Here is a 22,410-nt window from a genome sequence, read left to right on the forward strand (position 1 = left end):
GCTAGATGACGATCAGATCAAATTGAAAATGCATTCACTATTATTACTGCAATGCTGTAGGGTCTTAAATTGCTTTTATTAATACTAGGGTGTTTTACCTTGGTTGCCTTGATTTATGTAATGTGAATCATACAGAGAAAATTTAAATAGGGGCAATGGCTATGAACCCGCTAGATATTGAAAGCCTACCCAGTGATCTGATGTGTCCATCCTTACCCCCCCCATTATCCCTGCCCACTTTATATAATATTGGAATGCACCGAATCCACTTTTTTGGATTCGGCCGGACCCCCAAATCCTTCGTGAAAGATTCAGCCGAATACCGAACCGAATCCAAACCCTAATTTGCATATGCAAATCAGCGAGGGGGAAGGAAAAACATTTTTACTTCCATGTTTGTGACGAGAGTTTAAGGATTCAGATTAGGTTCGGCCAGGCTCAAGAATTGGGCCAAATACGAATTCTGCTGAAAATGGCCAAATACCGAACCGAATCCTGGATTCAGTGCATCCCTATAATTAAGGAAATCACAAATCATGCTTGATTTGAGGGCTGGATTTCACCAGGTAGATGCTGGGGACTACTACTTCAAAATTTTCATAGGCTTGATTGGCCTGCGGTAGTTAAGTTTCTTTGGTCAATAGGAGTTTAGCCCACTAACCACAAATTTAAATTAGAATATATCAGGTACACGTGTGATCCGATGCCGCACAGTCTTTTCTGGTCTATTTATTTATTCAGTTTTACACAGAAACACCTGAAAAATTATACGATAATTGAAAGATGGGGAGTTTGTGGATATGGGGATGAGAAACACCTGAAAATATTATACGATAATTGAAAGATAGGGGAGTTTGGGGATGACATTAACAAACAGTGGTAGATTTTTCGGGCTTTGCTTGTGTACAAAAACCCAGATTTGTAGAGTTTGTAGAGTGATATAGTAATGAGATGCTTTCTGCTGTGTCTGGTAGGGGATCACTATACCTAGTGTAAAATTTTATTACCTTACCTACCAAGTCTACTGCAGTTTGAGATGCCGTCTTGTTTCTATTATTTTCTAAAGTTTGTCTGCTTCTAGAAACCCATTGCAACTAACCAAACAACTGAGAAGTAAATGCTACTTACTGATCGGTTGCTATGGATTACTAGACAAGAAGCAAACTTAAGACCATTTATTTAAATGCCCCCTTTGTTTTAATTTTCACCCTGAGAGGTTCCCCAATAATTTAATCAGTGGTTGATGTAACAAACATACACTTAATACAAACGATATTTCAGGTGCTTTAAGCAAAGTAGCAGTTTTTGTACTTAGTGAGACATCACCATAAAATGAAGTTAACGTTTGATGATTCAGGGTGAATAGTTGAACAAAAACTGAAATCCAGAGGCATTAACTAAAATTCATGACTATACAGTACACAGTTTTTATTGCATTATCCTGGATAGGTTTGTAATATTCCAGATATTATTAAGATAATAAGTAAAGTCTGCATGATGGCAAATATAGGTTCCACTACGTAGCCAGCATTACAGTATGTTGTCAGGGACTATTATTTTGTATTTATCATCATTACATACAGGGAGCAATAAGGTAATCCTTACCATATTTGCAATCACTGGAAAAAAATCTGTTGTTTTTGCTTCTGAACCTGTATGAAAAATATAAATGAAAGGATAATAATGCAGTAATGCATCCACATGAAGCAGATTGAAAGGATGTCTCACCTCCATTGGATCAGGGACAGTGCGGGATTTGTAAATGTAACCCCCTGCCAATTGCTGAGTCTTGTTGACTAAAGCAGACAATTGTTCTTTAATTGCATATGTATGTCTTAATTCAGACCTGCTCAGGCTGTGGATTGAAATTTATAGATCCAATTCAGTTCTTTCTTACCATTGACACCGGTTATACCATCTGCCATGTATCAAAATCATGACACTGAGGGTCTGTGTTCCTTTGAAGTATATATAGTTTTTAATTCCTGAAGCAATTATCATTGTTTTTCTGACCCATACACCAATACCATAAATCTATTAATCTAAGTAGGTCAGAGTATGGCCTTTTTCCAAGAAGTGCTTAGATAAGATATATAGGTATTACAAATTGCAGGTTAAGTGCAGTTAAGACAGGGGTACATGACCTTATATTTGTCTCCCATAAAGTTATTTATTTCCCCAGTATTCACCTTAATACATGAAGAAGTGACTGAAGCCCCATTGGTTCTACCTCTAGGCTATGAAATAAGAGGAAGATTTAGACTGCTCCAGACTCACCCCACATTTGTGCTCCTCAATTAGTTTCCATTTGGTGTCCCGGGTGTCCACCAGCATTCCCACTGTTGGTAACTGTGCTTGACCAAATAGAGATAGGTGGCACTCCGGATATAAAAAAAGGGTGGTTTATTGCATAACAGGTCAAGGACCTCTATCACCTAGCGCGTTTCAGGAATAAACTCCCTTTATGAAGCCTATGATTAAAGGGCACCTGTTGGGTAAAAATGTCATCCCCAACCAAAGGTATGGGCTAATAGAGCCCGTATTTCGGTTGGGGATAACAGTAGTTTTTTTTTTTAATTTAAAAATGCCCCCCACCAACGCTACGCTACCCGCACTGGGAGGGAGCTCCCGATGTGAGCAGCCATGTTGTGTCTCATTTGCATGCACATAAGGAGCATGTGACATCACGAGCATGTGCATGACGAGCAATTCATCAAACCTTTTCATAATGCAATAAACCTGTTGCAATAAACCACCCTTTTATATGAAATAAGAGGTGGCAATCTGAATTCCTGCAACAAAAGGATATACAATCTGACTGTTAATCTTCTCACAAGGATGTTTAATCCTATGTTGAGTTTGCCAATTGACCATTTTTTGGATAACTTCTCTCACAAAATTTCTGACACATTTTCCTGTACTTTCTTTTCACTCATCAGTCTCTGAACCCTAGTTGACTTTGAGTATGCAATGGATGCGGACTATTGTAATGTAAAAATTATATATACTGATTATATTGATGGTGTTCTCAAGAGAGACACAAGTTTTCTGTTTTATTTTTAAAATTGAGTTGTCTGAAAGCTGTCTGTGAAATTTGAGTTACATTTGCTCACATCTATATAGTTCTAGATTTTCTGTCTGACAGCTGTTACAATCAATACAACCGGCTTTTAGCTGAAAATGTATGTTTGAATGATAACACCGTAGATGCACTTGATGAAAAGGAAAAAAATGTTTTGAAAATTATTATAATAGCTGTATCATCATTTTTTTCCCTGATAAATGGTTAAAAATGATTTTCAGTGTATCCCAAATCCATGTAAAGTAGTTAAGATAATAGGCAGAACACAGCTGCAACTTTTAAGCAGCGTTCAATGCAATGTTTTGGAGTGACAAAAAACTTTGTAGAGCAATGGAATCTCTGGAAGATGAATTATCTTTGCACCTGCTTGTTTGTATTGTGCACAACCCATAATATGTTTTCTTAAATATGCTGCACACTTTTTTTTTACTTCTGTTTACAAAAACAGATTTAGGTTCTGAGAATGGTGACTTAATAAGGGAAAGGGAGAGCTAAATTATAAAGTCAGACAGGACAGATTGGGATTGAGTTAGTATAGAGAAGATGTATAATAAGTTATACAAGTGGTTTGAAAACATATTTATAAAAGTATTTTCCCAGAGGATGGGCATCTTTTGAACTTTTTGTAATAAAAGGAGTGCATGCAGAGTTGTGCAGTAGGGCAGTGGTGCAAAATTATTTTCTTAGGTTAAATTGGCACAGAATACAGAAATTACAAAAAAAGTTATTTACCTGTACTAGTTATATAATACAAGGTTCCTAGTAGTAATACATATCATAGTTTGTTTATCCAGGGACTGGTCAACAAGAAAAAAATAACCAAGGCATAGGCTTGGAAAAAACCCTTTAGCCCTGGTCTTCATGGCCCAAGTTCTCTCTCTCTGGCCGGAGCCAGTGAATCCGGTCAATGAAGTGGTGGTTGGCTTGTAGGTAAGTATTGTTTCAACTTTCTAAATAAAACTAAATATGTTGGCGTAGTTTATTAATGTCAAAATCTTAGAACTGTTATGACTGTACACACTGTAGGATCTTTAAAGAATCACAAACAATTTTAGGTAACATGAACTATTCCAAGTCATTTAAACATATTAAACATTTTTAAAATAAGAAACACACATTTTTTGGGTTAGTTAGCTCAAATAATAAGAAAAGATGAACACTTGCCAAAAATGAAAGATAGATTGATCTGTTTGAAAGGCTGATGAAGGTCGTTTTCAGCTGGTGTGTGGTACACTATAAGATGATATAGAGGATATCGTTCAGAGTGTAAGTTGAAAATTTAAAACGTCCTTAAAGGGATACTGTCATGGGAAAAAAAATTTTTTCAAAATGAATCAGTTAATAGTGCTGCTCCAGCAGAATTCTTCACTGAAATCCATTTCTCAAAAGAGCAAACAGATTTTTTTATATTTAATTTTAAAATCTGACATGGGGCTAGACATATTGTCAATTTCCCAGCTGCCCCAAGTCATGTGACGTGTGCCTGCACTTCAGGAGAGAAATGCTTTCTGGCAGGCTGCTGTTTTTCCTTCTCAATGTAACTGAATGTGTCTCAGTGGGACATGGGTTTTTACTATTGAGTGCTGTTCTTAGATCTACCAGGCAGCTGTTATCTTGTGTTAGGGAGCTGCTATCTGGTTACCTTCCCATTGTTCTTTTGTTTGGCTGCTGGGGGGAAAAAGTGAGGGTGGTGATATCACTCTAACTTGCAGTACAGCAGTAAAGAGTGATTGAAGTTTATCAGAGCACAAGTCACATGACTTGGGGCAGCTGGGAAATTGACAATATGTCTAGCCCCATGGCAGATTTCAAAATTGAATATAAAAAAATCTGTTTGCTCTTTTGAGAAATGGATTTCAGTGCAGAATTCTGCTGGAGCAGCACTTTTAACTGATTCATTTTGAATTTTTTTTCCCATGACAGTATCCCTTTAAATAAAAATGTGAGGGTGATGTTGTTTTTGACACGGTTGTCTTGTATGTTGTTAGAATGCACATGGGTGTACGTGCCTGGATTCGCAGAATTGGAGCGAGCAATCACCTGCAGCATGGAGTGCAAACACAGTCACAGAAATAATGTATGATCTCCCTGGAAAGCTGGCGAATGTCCTGTTTGTCTGGCCAGCGTTACACTACAAGATGATATAGAGGATACGGTTAAGAGCGCACGTTGAAAAATGTAAAAGTGTGGAAAAATTGTTTTTGGACACAGCTAAGTTAAAATGGTTCTGTGTATTTTTAGAATGCACATGGGTGTGTTTTCCAAATCGAAATGCACCTGGAATAGCGGACTTGGAGCACACAAGCACCTGCAGCATGGAGGGCAAAGGCAGTCACAAGAATTTTCCAGAACAGCAACTCCTTTTTATAACGTTGCTATGTCTAGGTGTGGGATTTAACTAATAATGTTTCATTGGTTGAAATGAGCCAATAGTAGATGTTCATAGAAATCTTAGGCACAATCCTTAGAGGGTAACTGGAAGTTATTTTCCGCATCAAAAAATTAAAAATGTATGAATTTAACATATGTTGTATTGAAATAATTCTAGATGTAGGTAGAAAATCATGTGTTAAGTTGCGGCATGATTTGCAAAAAAAAAGAGCAATACCAACAGTATTTGCCAGAAACGGAAGTAAAAACCAGAAATGTCGATAACACACTTTCACCAAATTTACTGTTTTTCTCATTCACTTAATTTTATATCACAATGAATTGAATTAGGTAAAATTGTGCATTAACACATCTTTACTGTATCGAATATTTATTGCATTGAATTGAATCAAGCCCATAGGTTATTCTTTTTATTAGTGATTAACAATCGGCGCAATCTTCTCTGTTTCTAATAAATAATATGCATTTAAAATATATATAGAATAACTGAAGACACCCATAATTTTGCAATCTTTATATTATAGAATGTTTTTATGACATGTTTTGGGTTACTGATTGACTGGTGCTTACAGTATCTGAAAGGATAAAAGCAGAAAGTTTATGGGAAAAATTCCCATTTGTGACAGAAAAGCCTCTGAAATAATGTTTATTTGGAACCAGTAACCTATAAGATGTTGAAAAGGACAGAGTTTTGTAGTAGTGTAAGCACCAAAAGTATAAAGGGCAAGGTGAGGCTCTTTTTCCTGTAAACAAAATCTGTTTAAAGGGCATGTAAAGTCTAAAATAGAATAAGGCTAGAAATGCTGTATTTTGTATACTAAATATAAACATGAACTTACTGCACCACAATCCTAATCAAACAAATAATTTATGCTTTCAAAGTTGGCTACAGGGGGTCACCATTTTGTAACTTTGTTAAACATCTTTGCAAGACTAAGACTGTGCACATGCTCAGTGTGGTCTGGGCTGCTTAGGGATCGTCATAAACAAAGCTGCTTGAGTTCTGCATGGCTGGTAAGTAAGGCGGGGGCTCCCCATGCTGTTCATAAGTATGATTGTTTCCCTGCAGAGCAGTTAGGGACCATCTGACAATTCCTATTCACAGCAGTAAATGAAGGGAGAATTTCACTGCATACAGTCAGGTTTCTTATAAAAACAGTACACATTTTTTAATTAAAGTATATTGGAGATAGGTTTCTTTTTCATTAAAGGAAGTAAAAATGTGATTTTTTTGCTTTTACATGCCTTTTAATATGCGCTTAGGATCAGACGTAAAAACAATGTAAATTAAATAGTCACCAAGAATGATCTGAGTTGTAGAGGAAGATCAGGATATTCCAGAGGTTTTCCAAATGCAGTTCATGTAATGCCCTCCACTCATCTCCAGATACAGCACTACCTAGAACCTAAATAAGAAATTATTTAGTAAAACATGTGTGTTATAGAAACACCAACAAGGCATCATAAACTATAATTTAAACCTTTACATGCCACCTGCTGTTGAATCTAACAACAAAACAAAAGTACCACCTTTCCACTGATATGCATTGAATGTTTTTGGGGCTTTATTTTGATCCATGCCTTGCCAGTTGTTATCTGGCAATACAATGTAATTACCTGCATTGCAAAAGACTCATCGTGGCAGGCTACATAGCAGGGAGGCCCTTGGGTCCTGCTATTCCCTTCTGGAGCACACAGACATCTAAAATATAATCCAACATGGCCAGATTCTGCTGCTTGACCTGAAATAACCTCAGACCCAAAAAGCACAACATGCGCGGACACTTTTATCATGTTTGGCTCAGCAGACTGGCTCTTCAATGCAATGTGCATATCTTAAAAAGGTTACCTTAAGTAACCTTTAAAATGTGTAGCATTTAATGGCAGTGGTATGTCTGATGTGCACATTTGGTGCTTTCCTTTTCTTATAAATTGAAAATTAGCACAAAAAGGTATTTTCAGCAGGATGGAGAGATTGTCTGTTGCTATTTACTAGTTGGAAGTGCAGTCCAAATATTCAATCTTCTATCTCTATACACAACACATCACCAGCAACTGTATCACAAAACATGATAAAAATTTAATAATGTAATATATGCATTTGCCAACACATCAATTTATTTAAATACAAATATGGGGCACATTTACCTAGGGTCGAATATCGAGGGTTAATTTACCCTCGATATTCGACCGTCAAAGTAAAATCCTTTGAATATCGAAGTCGAAGGATTTTGCGCTATTCCTACGATCGAACAATCGAAGGAATAATCATTCCATCGAACGATTAAATCCTTTGAATCGAACGATTCGAAGGCGAAGGTCGTAGTCGAAGTAGCCCATTCGATGATTGAAGTAGCCATATTCGACCATTCGAAATTCAAACTTTTTTTCCTCTATTCTAGAAGTTGGACAGCACTGCAGTATGGGATACAAAGATTCTATTCCGAAGGTGTTCACAAAGGCACATCTGAAGCCCTGTAGTTGATTGTTGCTTCAAAGTCTTCACTGGTGATGGGAGAATAAGTTCGCCAGACACAAATTCACTGTGAATTTCTGAATTTCCCGGCAAACAAATTAACTCGGCAAACAACGAAACTCCGCATTTTAGTGAATTAGCGTAGTCTGAGCGAATTTCGCCTGGCAAAGTGTTGACTGGGTGCGAGGTGGACGCTGGCGACTTTTCGCCGGTTAGTAAATCTGATTCATCAGCAATGTGATTATTTAAATAAAAAAACCACGAGCAAACAACCATACCCGATTTTACATAATTTATTATTAAAAAAGCTCAATTTAATCGGTTGGGTATAAACTCTATAAAATAGAGCAAAAACCCGAATAGTACTATTTTTTCAGAGTTTTTTCCTGAATTGCATGATTTTTCCAGGCTCTTTCCCGAAAAAGCCAGAATTTTTCGTATTTGTGCCCAAAAGTCTTAAAAAGTCGGATTTTTGGGCTAATTCCAGACAACATAAACTTCAAAATAGGATAGGGACTTCTGCCATTGACTTATACACAACCTCGCCAGGTCTGAGATGGCAGATTTTTGGATTCTGGCTTTTTGCTGCATTGGGCTTTAATAAATCTCGAAAAATTCGAGTTTTAAAAAAAAATCACGAAAAAGTTTTGCCTTAAAAAGCCAGACAGGAGTTAAGTAAATAACCCTTTTAAAGTTCTCTTATTTTATAGTAGTTATATTTTCTCTTATGATACATACAGTTTGATTGAATTTAGCAGCAGCAGCAGCAATCACCATCTCATTCAAACTTTTCAACTTTTATTTCCCAGTCCCACTAATTTTTCTATTGAGGGTGTTGTATGGATCCACTTGTCTCTTCCTACCTTTACCAGCCGCATAGTAACTTCTACTGGGAGAGATAAATGGACACTTCTGATGTGAGCAAAACAAGTCAAATGAGCCCCGTAGAAGCATAAAGGGACAACTGTACCAAACATATGAACAATTATGGGAAAAAGACATTTACAACATGACTCTTAGTCAATGAACCCCAAGGTTGTATGGGGTTAAAAAAAAAGCCTTTGCATAACACTGTCTGAAAGTCAGTCTGCTTCTGTGAAATATATTAGATTGTGATGGTAAAGAGAAGAAATTATACGTGCATATTCTATACAGATTATTTTTTACTATTGATGAAACTTTTGCATTATTAAATATAATACACACAAGTCATGAATAAACTTTAAAATACTGTATATGCTTGTATATGGTGATAGCATGTGTTTTAAATGTTGCATGTGTCAAATGACCCGTTGAAATCTGTGTATTATAAAAAAAATAAAGCACCGCCTACTTTAAAATATGGGGATATTAGATGTCACCTTGGCGTTCCATAATACTGTATGTATAAAAGATCTCATGGCCATTATATCTTAATAAAGCCATAGGATTCCTCTTTGACTTCTTATATATTCTTATTTTAAGAAAGAGGGATGTGATTATTCTTACAATAAATATAAAATTTCAGAGTACACTATTCCTTATATAAATTCATTTTTGTATTAGAAAAGCAACCGAAAGCACAAACATAGGAAATGCTACCCATCCATAGACTTAGCGGCAGTGTTCAATGTCATAGGCTGTACAAGCAAACAAACCATCATGCACTGAAAGAATTATTGATTCAAAGGAAGGAAATATCATTTTGCAACTGTACTAATGCATGGAAAGAATTCCCTTTGAGTACAATTTTGGAAACAAAATTATAACAGTAAATTATGGAGATAAATAGATTTCCATTAAAGAATTCATTCTGATATGAGATGGTATGTAAATTAATGAAATAAATTGATGCTTTTGTTTATGAGCGTGTTCGTGGATTAGCATTTACCCCAGCAAACAGGGACATGCAAAGTAATCACATCAGCAATTACAAATATATTAAAAGCCATATAAAGAGCTTTTTATTATAAGAAGACAATTACAAAAAAAAATCATGATGATATGAACAGGATTGCAAATTTAGAATGATAGTTTGCTTAAATGTAAGGTATTTACAAAAGTCTTTTTGACATAATGGCAGTGTCTACAAGCAGAGCTGATGGGTGTTAACCATGGGCAACCACAAGTCAGGATGACACCCGGTGATCTGTATTCTATTGAAGCCCTCCTTCATGTGCAGAGGGAATTCTCTAATGATTCACAGCAGGTGGTAGTAAACTCTCCATTAACCAAAATGGAAAATTAGTTAGTGTGGGGTTAATAACTAAAACAGGAGGCAAAATCTGACATGTAAGTTACCTAGGTGCCCTCAATCACGTGACTTGTGCTCTGATAAACTTCAGTCACTCTTTAGTACTGCACTGAAAGTTGCCCCCCTCTCCCAGCAGCCTATAAAAAGAACAATGGGAAGGTAACAGTATAACAGTTCCATGACACAAGATAACAGCTTCTTGGTACATATGATAAAAGCACCCAGTAGTAAAAATCCAAGTCCCACTGTGACTCCTTCAGTTACATTGAGTTGAAGAAATAGTTGCATTACTGAAAGCAGTTCCATCATGAAGTACAGGCTCTTTCTGAATGGCCTGAGATGGCTGCCTACAAACCAATATTACAACTAAAAAAATTTACTTATTGATGCATGAATACAATTTTAATATGGTATAGTGATGATTGCAGTGCAACAGTGTAATCTAAAACTACAAATCATAACAAAATCCCTTTAAGACAAAACTGACAGCACAGACTTTCTGACTGTTTTCTCAAAAATGTGACGAGTGTGGGTTCTCCCCCAAGCCTGTGTATTTGTTTATTTCTGTTATTGGCTGCACAAAAAGAACATTTGTCTTTCCATATTTTTTTGGGTGGAATTATTGACCTGGTAAGCATTCTACCATAGGCCTTGTTAACAAAGGTAGCACTATTTTACTGGAGTCTGTGAACAATATTTAATTTCACATTGAAAGACACTGAAAGACATTTTTCAAACATTTGATGACAGAGATTCTGTAGGGAAAAAAATATTGGTCTATTTTAGTTCTATTCTATTCTATTAGTTCAGTCCATTCTAGTTCAATTTTATGTGTCTTAATAATGCATCTGGCTATAGAACGATCATTGATTATTTGTTTTATAGAATATATTATGGGTTAATTAATAACTGGTGCAAAGTGCATAACGGATATTGCCTATGACTAAGTGCTAGGTAAGCATGAAACGCGTTAGGTGCTATAAGGGGATACTTTAATAATGTTTTTTATAAGATTGATGTACTAAACAAAACTTTTTTACTCATTAGCATGCTCTGGAAAATTATTCAAGTATAGTGCATACGGTACAAGACAGGCACAAAGCACCATGTTGTTTGCCCACAGTGCACCTTGCCATACACTATTTGCATCCGCCAATCTGCCAACTGCTGCTCTGAAATTCTGACAGATGCAAACACTTTATGGGTCATTTACAAAGTGCAAAAAAAAGTTGTTTTTTGCATGTTTGTACCCTTACCTGCACTTTGCAGCAAGGGCACACGCCCCCCATAATACAGTGCTGCTAGCATTCAGCAGTGTTGGAGGAAGCACACTGGCATCCCTCATCTTGCCTCCTACATGTCCCCCTAACTTGCACATTATTCAGAGTGCCAATGGGGACAGGAGGTGCAGAACACAGTTATGGCCTGTACTCAAGAGCTCAGTATATGCACATTAAGGGGAGTGATTTTGCATCCTAGGACATGTCTAAATGACCCATTATGACGACTGCATACTGATTAGTACAGATTAGCATGCTTACGGGGGAATGTAATAAAAATCGCTAACGGAAAAACTATTCGTAATGCGAAAAGTTATGCCTTTGCGCGAACAAATTTTGCTTTGTGCGAATTTAATATAGCTTTTGCGAGCCCGGAAACTGTTTAGCGACCACTTTCGACAGTGAAAGACCGTTTGCGAATTTTATAGTTTGCGCCAATACGCAGTCAATGTAATAAAACTTCTTACTGAAAAAGGCGTTATGTTTGCTCCAAAAGATTACGACACCTTCAAGCACTTCTTATGAGTGCGCAATTAAAATTCCTAATGTGCAATTAAAATTCGCAATGCAATAACAGTTTAAGGAACAATATTACATTGCGAGATGTTGATTTTTAGTCTTATTGGTGAGAATTGTTTTGCTCTTTGCGACTTTTATTACATTCCCCTGTTAGTGCATGCACCTTTTTGTTAATGAATTGTGTGGAATTTTGGGCTTTGCTAACATATTAAACAAGCACCACATCTGTACAGACTATAACTGATTTAAGCATATTCACAGTACTCTTACCATGGAATTCTAATTTCAGATTTTTAACAACTACAGATTTGAGCCACCATTAAAGGAAAAATAGGGTAGATTGAGCAGTGCGAGTTTCTAAGTTGGAAATTTCACAAAGGAGCAAAGCACCACAAATTAAGACTGGTATAATATTGGACTGGCACCATCAAAAGGGGTAAGGTGAGGCAAGTTGAGGGTGCTGTATTTCTAAACTGTTACAGGGGGCTGAATGGAGCAAATCAAGACAGCTACTTTTCTGGATCAGAACCATCAACAAAGACGAAAGTGGGGAAATTGTCATAGGAACATCATTCATTTCTGCCAAAACCATCAATAAGAGTAGTTTCTGATCAGTACCATCAGGGCAGAAAGTGCTGTAAAACTGGAGATTTACATTCCCAAATCAGAATCACCAGTGAAGGCGAAAGGGGGCAAATTGTTTTGGGTACATTTCTCTGTCAAAACCATGACACGACAGAGTGGTTAATTTTGAGTGGGTCACTTTCCGATCAGAACCATCAGAAAGTGCTGCACTTTGGTAAAGGCACATTTTCAGAGCTAAACCACCAATAGGGGGTAAGTGATATAAACACCTTAGCAAATGAACAAGAACTACAACTTACTACAACTTTAAGGTAAGATTTAATGAGCTTTACATGTGCTGCGTGTGTGTGTGAATGTAAAGCAATTTTAATGTATTGCTCTACATTGAAGGGCAGGCATTCTGTGATAGATACAATAAATATTTTAGCATGTTTACAAAGGGTAAACTCATATCATGCAAGTAATTGATGAAATGATGCATGTATTTTTTAAATGTATATTATCCAACTGCACAAATGAATATCTCCAAGTAATAAGTTAATGCAGTATACTACACTAAATACATGATAAATGGAAACAAATTAGGCATATTAGTTTTCACAGGAGACAGTATTGACCTATTCTAAAATGCATTATAGGCCCAATTCTACAGCAGAATATTCACAGCAATTGATCAGTAGCATCACTAATGTACCTTACATCAATATGTGCATGAATATGTTTACTGTTCCTATTAATGCTTTCATAAAACCTGTGATCCTGATACAATCTTTAGTCTACAAAAATACATGAAATTAAAGGGAATAAGGGTTGATATTAAGCACAATGCTTACATTTTATGTTAACAGATTTTTTAGAATTTTTAAAAATGTTATGGTACATGGTATGTTTCTACCTTGTTTTCACTTTGAACTTATATTTGTCATTTTTTAGCCCTCGACAAGTATATGATCTTGTTCTTGTTAATAGTTATATGTAGTACTCTCAAAGCAACTAAATGCTTTTCTCCCCTGCACCCTCTCTCATTCTGGTGAAAAGTCTACAAAATTGAAGCCTTACTCATAATACATTAGTGATCTCACCTCCATTGGTATATACATCTTGAAATTCACATGAGTGTCATGGAGTAGACTAGCAGCAAATCTCAGGAACAAGACCATGTTGACCATGTTGATCATTCGCCTGATTAAGATCTATTTCTCAATCTATAGTATTTCTATAAAAGAAAAAACATTTTTTTGTGATAACATTTAAATTCACATTTACAATGCTGCTAATCCGAACAGAGTCATAATGCCTCATGTAATTAAATTGCTCATGTATGTGATTTTTCAGCAGAATCATCATCATTAATTTATATAACGCCAGCATATTATGCATCACTTTACCCTACATTACCCATTGCTTTACATTAATTTACATGTATAGCAAACAGGGGTATTACAATAATTGAACAAGCAAGGGTTACATAGGAATAGGAACAGAGGATTGACCTGAATAAGAGCTTTAATCTAGAATTAAGTTATTCTAAATTGTGATATAATCTGTCCCTCTAGCAATTAGTAATTAGATGAGAGTATCTGCCAAAGATGTAAATTTGCAGTTAAAGAGATGTATTGTAAATACAAATAATTTTAAATTAACCTTTAAGTATGAGTAAGTAAAGAGTAATATTATGACAATTTGCAACTGGTTTGCTACAATTGTTTTCTGTTTTTGACTTTTATGACATTTAGCCCTAACTATAAATGCTATGAAGCTTCATAGTACAGTTATGGGACCTGTTATCCAGAATGCTCGGGACCTGGGGTTTTTTGGATAACGGATCTTTCCGTTATTTAGGTCTTCATGCCTTAAGTCTACTAGAAATTCATGTAAACATTAAATAAACCCAATAGGCTGGTTTTGCTTCCAATAAGGATTAATTATATCTTAGTTTGGATCAAGTACAAGGTATTGTTTTATTATTACAGAGTAAATAATTTTTACAAATTTGGATTATTTGGATAAAATGGAGTCTATGGGAGACAGCCATTCCGTTATTCGGAGCTTTCTGGATATCGGGTTTCCGGATAAGGGATCCTATACCTGTATTGCATTCCATCTAAAAACAAACAACTTAGGGGCAGAATTACAACTGGGGAATCTTGGTGGATTTCCATCAATACAAATGTTATTATATTCATTAAGATTTTGCTTACTACCAGGGACATTTCCTGTAAGTCATGTAACTGTTTTAAAAAACTGTCACATTTACCAGAAAGAGTTTTTTTTTAATGTACCAATTCATTAGAATTGATTTGACTCCTTTGAACATCCAATTTGCAGTATTTTTTTCTTGCTTGTTAAAGTTCACCTCCAGAGCTGAACTATACCCCCCAATCAAATTAAGTCTACTCTTTAGATATTAACTAAATTAGAAAAGACAGTGACTGCATAATATAAAGTAAAAACTGTTCTGATATCCAAGTTTGACAGAAATGAATATGAGCTGCATCTATAGGATGTTATGCTTTTAATGTGTGCTTTGCTCTGGCAAATTTGTCCATTCTGATATATTTCCAAAATCGGAAGGTTTATTTACAGCTTGGATTTTATCATGATGCAGGTAAAGGCTTATTTGCAATTCATCTCCCTATAGTCGGCCATTCAAACCAGACAATCATTAGCATTTTAAACATTTTTACCAGCATTTTAAAACATTAAAGAGATACTGTCATGGTATTAGTTAATAGTGCTGCTCCAGCAGGAATCTACACTGAAATCCATTTCTCAAAAGAGCAAACTATTTTTTTTATATTTAACTTTGAACTTTGACATGGGGCTAGATATATTGTCAGTTTCCCAGCTGCCCCCAGTCATGTGAATTGCGCTCTAATAAACTTCAGTCACTCTTTACTGCTGTACTGCAAGTTAGAGTGATATCACCCCCCTCCCTTCCCCCCAGCAGCCCATCAGCAGAACAATGGGAAGGTAACCAGATAGCAGCTCCCTAACACAAGATAGCAGCTGCCTGCTAGATCCAAGAACAACACTCAATGGTACAATCCAGGTCCCACTGCAACACATTAAGTTACATTGAGTAGGAGAAACAACAGCCTGCCATTTCTGAAATCACATGACCAGGCAAAATGACCTGAGATGGCTGCCTACACACCAATATTACAAAACAAAAAATATACACTTGCTGGTTCAGTAGTAAAATTTGATTTTTTGAATTATTTGCAGTGTAAACGGTGTAATTTAGAAATAAAAACTACATCATGAAAATCATGATAGAATCCCTTTAGGGCTAGGGCCAAACAATGGAGATGATTGTGGATTCTCCGAAATAGGAGAATCCACTGCCCTGCAGCTCCCCTTGTATTCTCAAGGCAGGAAAGATTTCCTGCACCCAAGCGAAAGCAATGCTTCCATGTGCAGACAGAGCAGGAATGGAGGACCAGTGGGGGAGCTAGATCCACAGTCATCTGGCCCTAGCCTAAGGGTTATAAATACATCACCAACATTTGTGAATGTCCAGTTGCTTTAGACTTATCTCCACTTGATACTGTATATTTTAGGGGTCCTCTATAGGATAATTGTATAAGTCTGTCTAGGAGTTTTGGTCTGAGGTGCAACTCTCCAAGGGCTGTTGATGAAATCAACACAGTCTGCCTAAAGTTTATATTATTATTTTATTACCATTTGACAAGTGAACTTGTGGTTTATCAGAGTATTAATACTATTCATACCCAGATGACATTATTTTAGATACAATTCATTAGCATATCACTGCCCAAAGTCACAGCTATATACACAAATTACCTCTAGAAACTGACTTGCGATCATTTCAGTTCTGACTCCACTTCGCTCAAGACAGATTTAAGCAGATCCTCTTTGCTATTACTGCTGACCTCTGAGGCAAAGTTGCAGCCCTTTATACTGTATGTCTATCAGTAGCTGCCATTCTTATTTCAATGCCTTGTATCTGTTACAATCACTCACAGCTACACATCTTACATTGTGTCAAATTTGTCTTTGTAAAAGCAGTGGAAAATAATCAAGGCTCCATTTCCCTATTGACTTAACTTAAAATGTTATTCTTATATAAAGTCATCTTCTAATACTGCTAATACAGACACACACACACACACACACACATATATATATATATGCATTCCCAGGCTACAGCATATGCTTGCTGATGAGTTATATACCCTGGTGCTCCCAGAGTTTCAATATATACGTAAGCCGTATTTTTTCAAATAAATTATTCTTTTTTCAATCAACGTTTCGATCCTCTGCTGGGATCTGCTGATCTTGAGAAAGGTCCCAGCAGAGGGTCGAAACGTATGAATAAAGAATATATATATATAAAACTGGCGGGAACCCAACAGCTGCAACTTTATCACGTGATCAACATCATTAGCCAACCACCAATAACATTATTTACTAAATATACATACATTCCATATGTGTAAAATACACCAGTTCTTGATCATCGTTCATAATACGAAAAAAGTTAAAAACAATTAACATTGTAATAATAATGTAACAATTTGGGGCAAATTTACTTATGGTCGAATATCAAGGGTTAATTAACCCTCGATATTCGACTGTTGAAGTTAAATCCTTCGACTTTGAATATCGAAGACGAAGGATTTACCCCAATTCGTTCGATTGAAAGGATTTTAATCCATCGATCGAACGATTTTTCTTCGACTAAAAAAAGATAGCAAAGTCTATGGGGACCTTCCCCATAGGCTAACATTGACTTCGGTAGGTTTTAGGTGGCGAACTAGGGGGTCGAAGTTTTTTTTTAAAGAAACAGTATTTCGACTATCGAATGGACGAATAGTCGAACGATTCAAACTAAAAAACGTTGGACTATTCGACTATACAAAGTCGTAGTCGAAGGTCGAAGTAGCCCATTCGATGGTCGAAGTAGTCAAAAAAAACATTAGAAATTTGAAGTTTTTTTAATTCTATTCCTTCACTCGAGCTAAGTAAATGGGCCCCTATCTGTCAAAGTTATTAACAGAAACAGATTCTGTTCCTAGATATTACTGTTTCCTCAAATATTACTCATATATCATATCGTTACTGTGTTGCAATAAAAGGAACAGTTTCTGTTACTTGTGTTACTAATGTGTGAGTCTAACACATCGATATATCTCTCGCTCTCTTACTATTTGAACTATTGAAACCTGTATTATATGGCTTGTCCTTCGATTGAATTAACCAACTCACTCAGTGGCTCTCCATCATTAACCCTATGTGTCTGTTGCTAAACTGGAGTCGACATGTATCAATCTGCCTGCGGTGTATTTAACATCCTTATATATTATATAGGTATCCTCGCTCTATCATTACTTTCTATCGCTTACCCAATATATATGTTACTATGTTGCAACAGGAAAAGTTCAATCGGCCTGTGGTGTATTATATAACCATTTATCTTGTCTTTGCAGATATCCTGGAACATTTGTTGCTATGGATGGTATCACCCTCCTCTAAGAAGTTCAATAACACCCCATATATAACCCCAAACTCCCCTCAAACTGTTTTGTTCCAAACTGTGTTATCCTAGATCCAAAAATTATATAGGTCCCCATAATGTGTCAAAACTAGCCCATGTTGCTGTGTGTTCATCACCATAAAACCCCTAATATTGCCCCTAAAAAGTGTAGTCACTGTTTTATCACTTAAATAATGCATGCAACGTCTACTTGTGCACAAACCATAATCAAATCAAAAAATAATAAAAAAACATCAAAAACCACCAAGAATATTAGCCAATCATTTCCTTGAAAAGTCATTCCCTGTGTATTGTTCAATGTTAAAACTCTGTTGACACCAAATATCCTCCAAATTATTAACAGTCTCAGTGTTAACCCTCAACACCCAAAGTCCATCACGAGTCCTTTATCGTGCTCTCCAGTAAATCTAATGCGTATAATCAATTACACCCAGCCAACAATGGGGCACATACTCGGTTTTAATCCGTAGTGAAGCATTCACCACCACCATCCGAGAACTCCTCCGGTAGTCTCGAGGAAAGGCCTCACCATCCTTCACTGACACCGTACTCTCCGTTCGGCAGAGCTCATGTGAAGGGCCCAGTACACATCCACAGGCAGCAGGCCACTAAGCGGCGATCCCCAAGGGAAAGTGTCATCTCCATAGTCGCACTACGGTCTGAAGTAGGTCCGCACTCGAGCGGTCGTTATGTAATTCCCTTACCACCAGGTCAGTGATACGTCACTCAATCTGCGTTGTCAGTCTCCAAATCCAGCCAATTTGGTAGATGTAATCCACCGGGTGAGTCATGGATAGCCGTACACCAGGCGTAAGGGAGCGAAGTACCGCTAGAGTCTATCTCTTTCACTAGAGAAGTTACGACAGCAACCATTAGTAAATCGGCAAAGTAACGAAATTACGTCAAGCTGGCGAAATTTCGCTAGCGTTAGTCACTTCGCCCTTTAGTAAATCTGCCCCTAAATGTTTTTAGAGTGCTGCAGGGTGGACAAGAAACCCACACAAATTCATTTTTAAATCAAACATAGGACTCCACTTCTACAAGGCAGGAGTGCTAAGCATTGAGTCACCCTACTGCCCGTTTAACTAAGCAATTCATTGTTTTCTCCTGTGACAGAACCATGAAATCTATGTTAAAAATTGTTTTTTATTTGCCACATTACAGAGAGACCCCTTATCTTGAGATCACAACACATTCTTGCACTTAGAAGCATAAGGGGAATTTAGCAACAGTGCAATAACAGATGATGACCATTCAGCAATAAATTTCCACCAAGCCAGTGTAGATACACTAGCCAAGGCTGATTGGTTGCTTTACCCTTTTTTCAATTGGTTGCTTTTAGCATTGTTGAAAATCAAACAAGTGTTTGTGAATCTTTTTGTGTGTTTTATTGCCAAGCATTTTGTTTTTATAACCTCTCATTCCAAGATGTTACGTGTGTGTCTTGAGTATCATGGCATAAATCTTCTCACTGCTTATTAATGCTATTAGCATATACTCCTTATGTGGTAGTTTTATTGAAGCTGTATGTCAACGCTGACTTTTTAAATTTTCCATCTGGCTTTCATAATCCCCATCCTGCCCCTTATTTGATGCCAAGTCTCCACTGAGAAGGGACTTGTCACTTAATTGCTGCTGTGGATCACTGATGATTGTTTATAGGTTTAGGCAAATAACAGACAGAGCTTTGTTAACAAATGGTGATCACAAAGGTACTCGATAATTATCCAGTGGAGCTCAATTTGCCCTTAACAGCACCTGCATGAACAGCATTAGGGAGCATTGTTTCAACACAAAAGCTCCTGCTTGTTAATTAACCTGTATGCACTCGTTACAGATAAAACTTATTACTGTGCACATTATACAGTTGTAGTTAGTGAAGAGCTAATTCATTATGAGAGTTAAATTATTGACAGATGTAGGATAGAATGAATGACTCTAACAGTATTCATATGGCACAGAGGGTTATTTGGGGTGGCCATGAAATCATAATGTAATTTTTAGCTGTGTAAGAATATTTTTACAATGCAGTATTTTCCAGCGTCAGTTGCTGTCATGAGGGTGTGCAAATTTGCTTGCGTTTTAAAGCAGTTGCTCTTAAAATCTTTAGTGTTGTTTTATTGTATTTCCAGCACTTAACTCAAAAATGATATCTCTGTCCAATTCTTCATGTGCAAGTATGTATGTTGTGTGTTTGACACAGGCCAATGTGGAACCATTGAAGCTCTACGGTTCCCCTGCGTCAATAAGTGCACTGTGCACAAATGATCTAAACAGACTGGCGGGGTGCATTGGTGCTTCACACCCAGATGTGCAAGGTAAAAAAAAAGACTTTAGATGCACGTACCTAATGAATTCCACCATTTCACAAAACCGAGGTAAAAATAGTGCAAATACAACCGCAGAAACACTTAAAAAATTAGCCCTATAGAGGAAAATATGTATGTTAAATGTGCCAATCTGTAAGACCAGTTTCTGCAATGCATTGTGGACATTCCTGGCACGAATTAAAGCTCTTCCGTGCTCAAATACAACTTGAAAATGGTTTCAGAAAGTATTTTGAGGTTTCATCACAGTGTGTTGTAATAAACCACCAGGACAATAACTGTGAAATGTAAAAACCAACCCAGGGCTAAACAGTCAGACAAGCTTAATTAAATAGTACTGGATTGGCAGAAATCTGTCTGATAACTAGAACAAATTTGACCCTCTCCATTGTACTTCCACTGGTTATTGTGTACCTTTGCTACTTTCCTTTGGATTTATGGCTTTTTTAATGAATTATTTAAAGGCTGCAATTTCCAATCCACAATTACTTTTCAAAGAAGCAGAGATGGGGGAAAATAATCACAGTTTAAACTACTAAAAACTGCATGACACCAGCAGAATGCAACAAGCCAGACCTGTAGTTAATTCTTTCAAATGCTTCCTTCTGAGAATGCCTCATTATTATTATTGTTTTCTTTTCTTGGCTTTTCTATCCTGTTGCATAGTAAAGGAAATGTATATTTAGACAGAATAATGTGAAAACAGCAAATTATTCATAAAAAAATGCAGGAGGTTGGTGTTTACCTCGGTTCCTATATGGAAACATAATGGGACTGGCCAATATGCATTCTGTTTATATTTTGGTGGAAAAAGTAATGACTTCAATCACAATGTGATAATAAGGAACAGATCTGCAGTGTCATGACCTTAGGTTAATGGCATACATTGTGTTTTCTCTGCCAGTGCATAAAACGCTGATTTGGCCCACTTTAGTCTTTTATGTGTGTCTATTTTAGAACCCCCTGCAGTTGTGGGTGTGTTTGTCAATGACTCCTAGTAACTCTTGCGTTAGGGTCTTATGTTGGTCAAGCCTGGACATGGCTACAATAATGGTCTATCAGGTCAGTCATTGTGACTACCTAAAAGCACAGGCATAGAGCTAGGTACATTAAAATGCCTTATGTATAGGGTTGCCACCTGGCCGGTATTTTACCGGCCTGGCTAGTAAAAATGATTGTTGATCCCCATGTTATTAATAGGGAAAAATGATAAATATATAGGAAGGCCGGTATTTTTTTCCAGAAAAGCTGGCAACCCTACTTATGTAAGATACTTGTGCCTACTCATGCTCATCTATACTAATGCCATAAGACATTTTCGTGCTGTTCCTACTTTGGAGCATGGGGGACAAGCTGCAGAATGTTCTTGCTACAAGGGAACCATGGATTTAATACTTACCTTGAAAATGCAGTTAAAACAGGGAACTGAAATCATAAATGTTCTGCCAGTTTTATTATACACAAAGAACAAATAGGCGGATGCCCCTAAGCTTCCCCTTTCCTTGTAAATCCAAGCTGTGCCCCTTTTTTGTAGTTTACTAACATTCCAAATCTTTTGGTGTCTGAAGAAAAACGATGTACCTCATTGTGACTGAAGCAGTTATGCTGGAACTTTCTGCAGACATATTGCATTGAGTGTAAAAATAAAACATGCCAAATGTGTAAACACAATATGGGAGGCTGAACCTTTTAGCATCTCCAATAATTTAGCTTTAAGACAATTACTGGTGATCAGAGGCTTTGGTTTCAAGTAAACAATTTTGTCATTACAGTGGGTCCATTAGAAGAACAAATTCCTATTTCTTAGCCCACCCCCTCAAGCAAAAACATGGCACATGGTAACAAAACTACTCTTTCCCTTCAAAACAGATTACACAGAAAAATGTGATGCGTGTTATCTTCAAGCTAGTTAGCAATCTATTTGTGTAAGAATCTCCTGCTTTTAGAGGAACTGCCAGAAGATGGCATGCTATCTACATTGATAGAGTTCTCCCAT

At 36.7% G+C, this 22,410-nt stretch overlaps 1 long non-coding RNA gene across 1 annotated transcript in view; it reads right to left on the reverse strand.

The window, feature by feature from the left end:
- Window positions 1-1,551: 1,551 nt before the first annotated feature.
- Window positions 1,552-22,410, reverse strand: part of LOC121400033 — a 112,971-nt gene continuing 92,112 nt past the window's right edge. Inside the window, exons 2-5 of the long non-coding RNA XR_005965496.1 lie at window positions 13,649-13,782; window positions 6,773-6,879; window positions 2,278-2,792; window positions 1,552-1,652 (exon numbers count right to left, since the gene is read on the reverse strand). This is a non-coding gene — a long non-coding RNA (uncharacterized LOC121400033). The remainder of the gene's footprint in view (window positions 1,653-2,277; window positions 2,793-6,772; window positions 6,880-13,648; window positions 13,783-22,410) is intronic.

This window comes from Xenopus laevis, chromosome 2L, assembly GCF_017654675.1.
Source record: "Xenopus laevis strain J_2021 chromosome 2L, Xenopus_laevis_v10.1, whole genome shotgun sequence".
Classification (NCBI taxonomy): Eukaryota; Metazoa; Chordata; class Amphibia; order Anura; family Pipidae; genus Xenopus; species Xenopus laevis.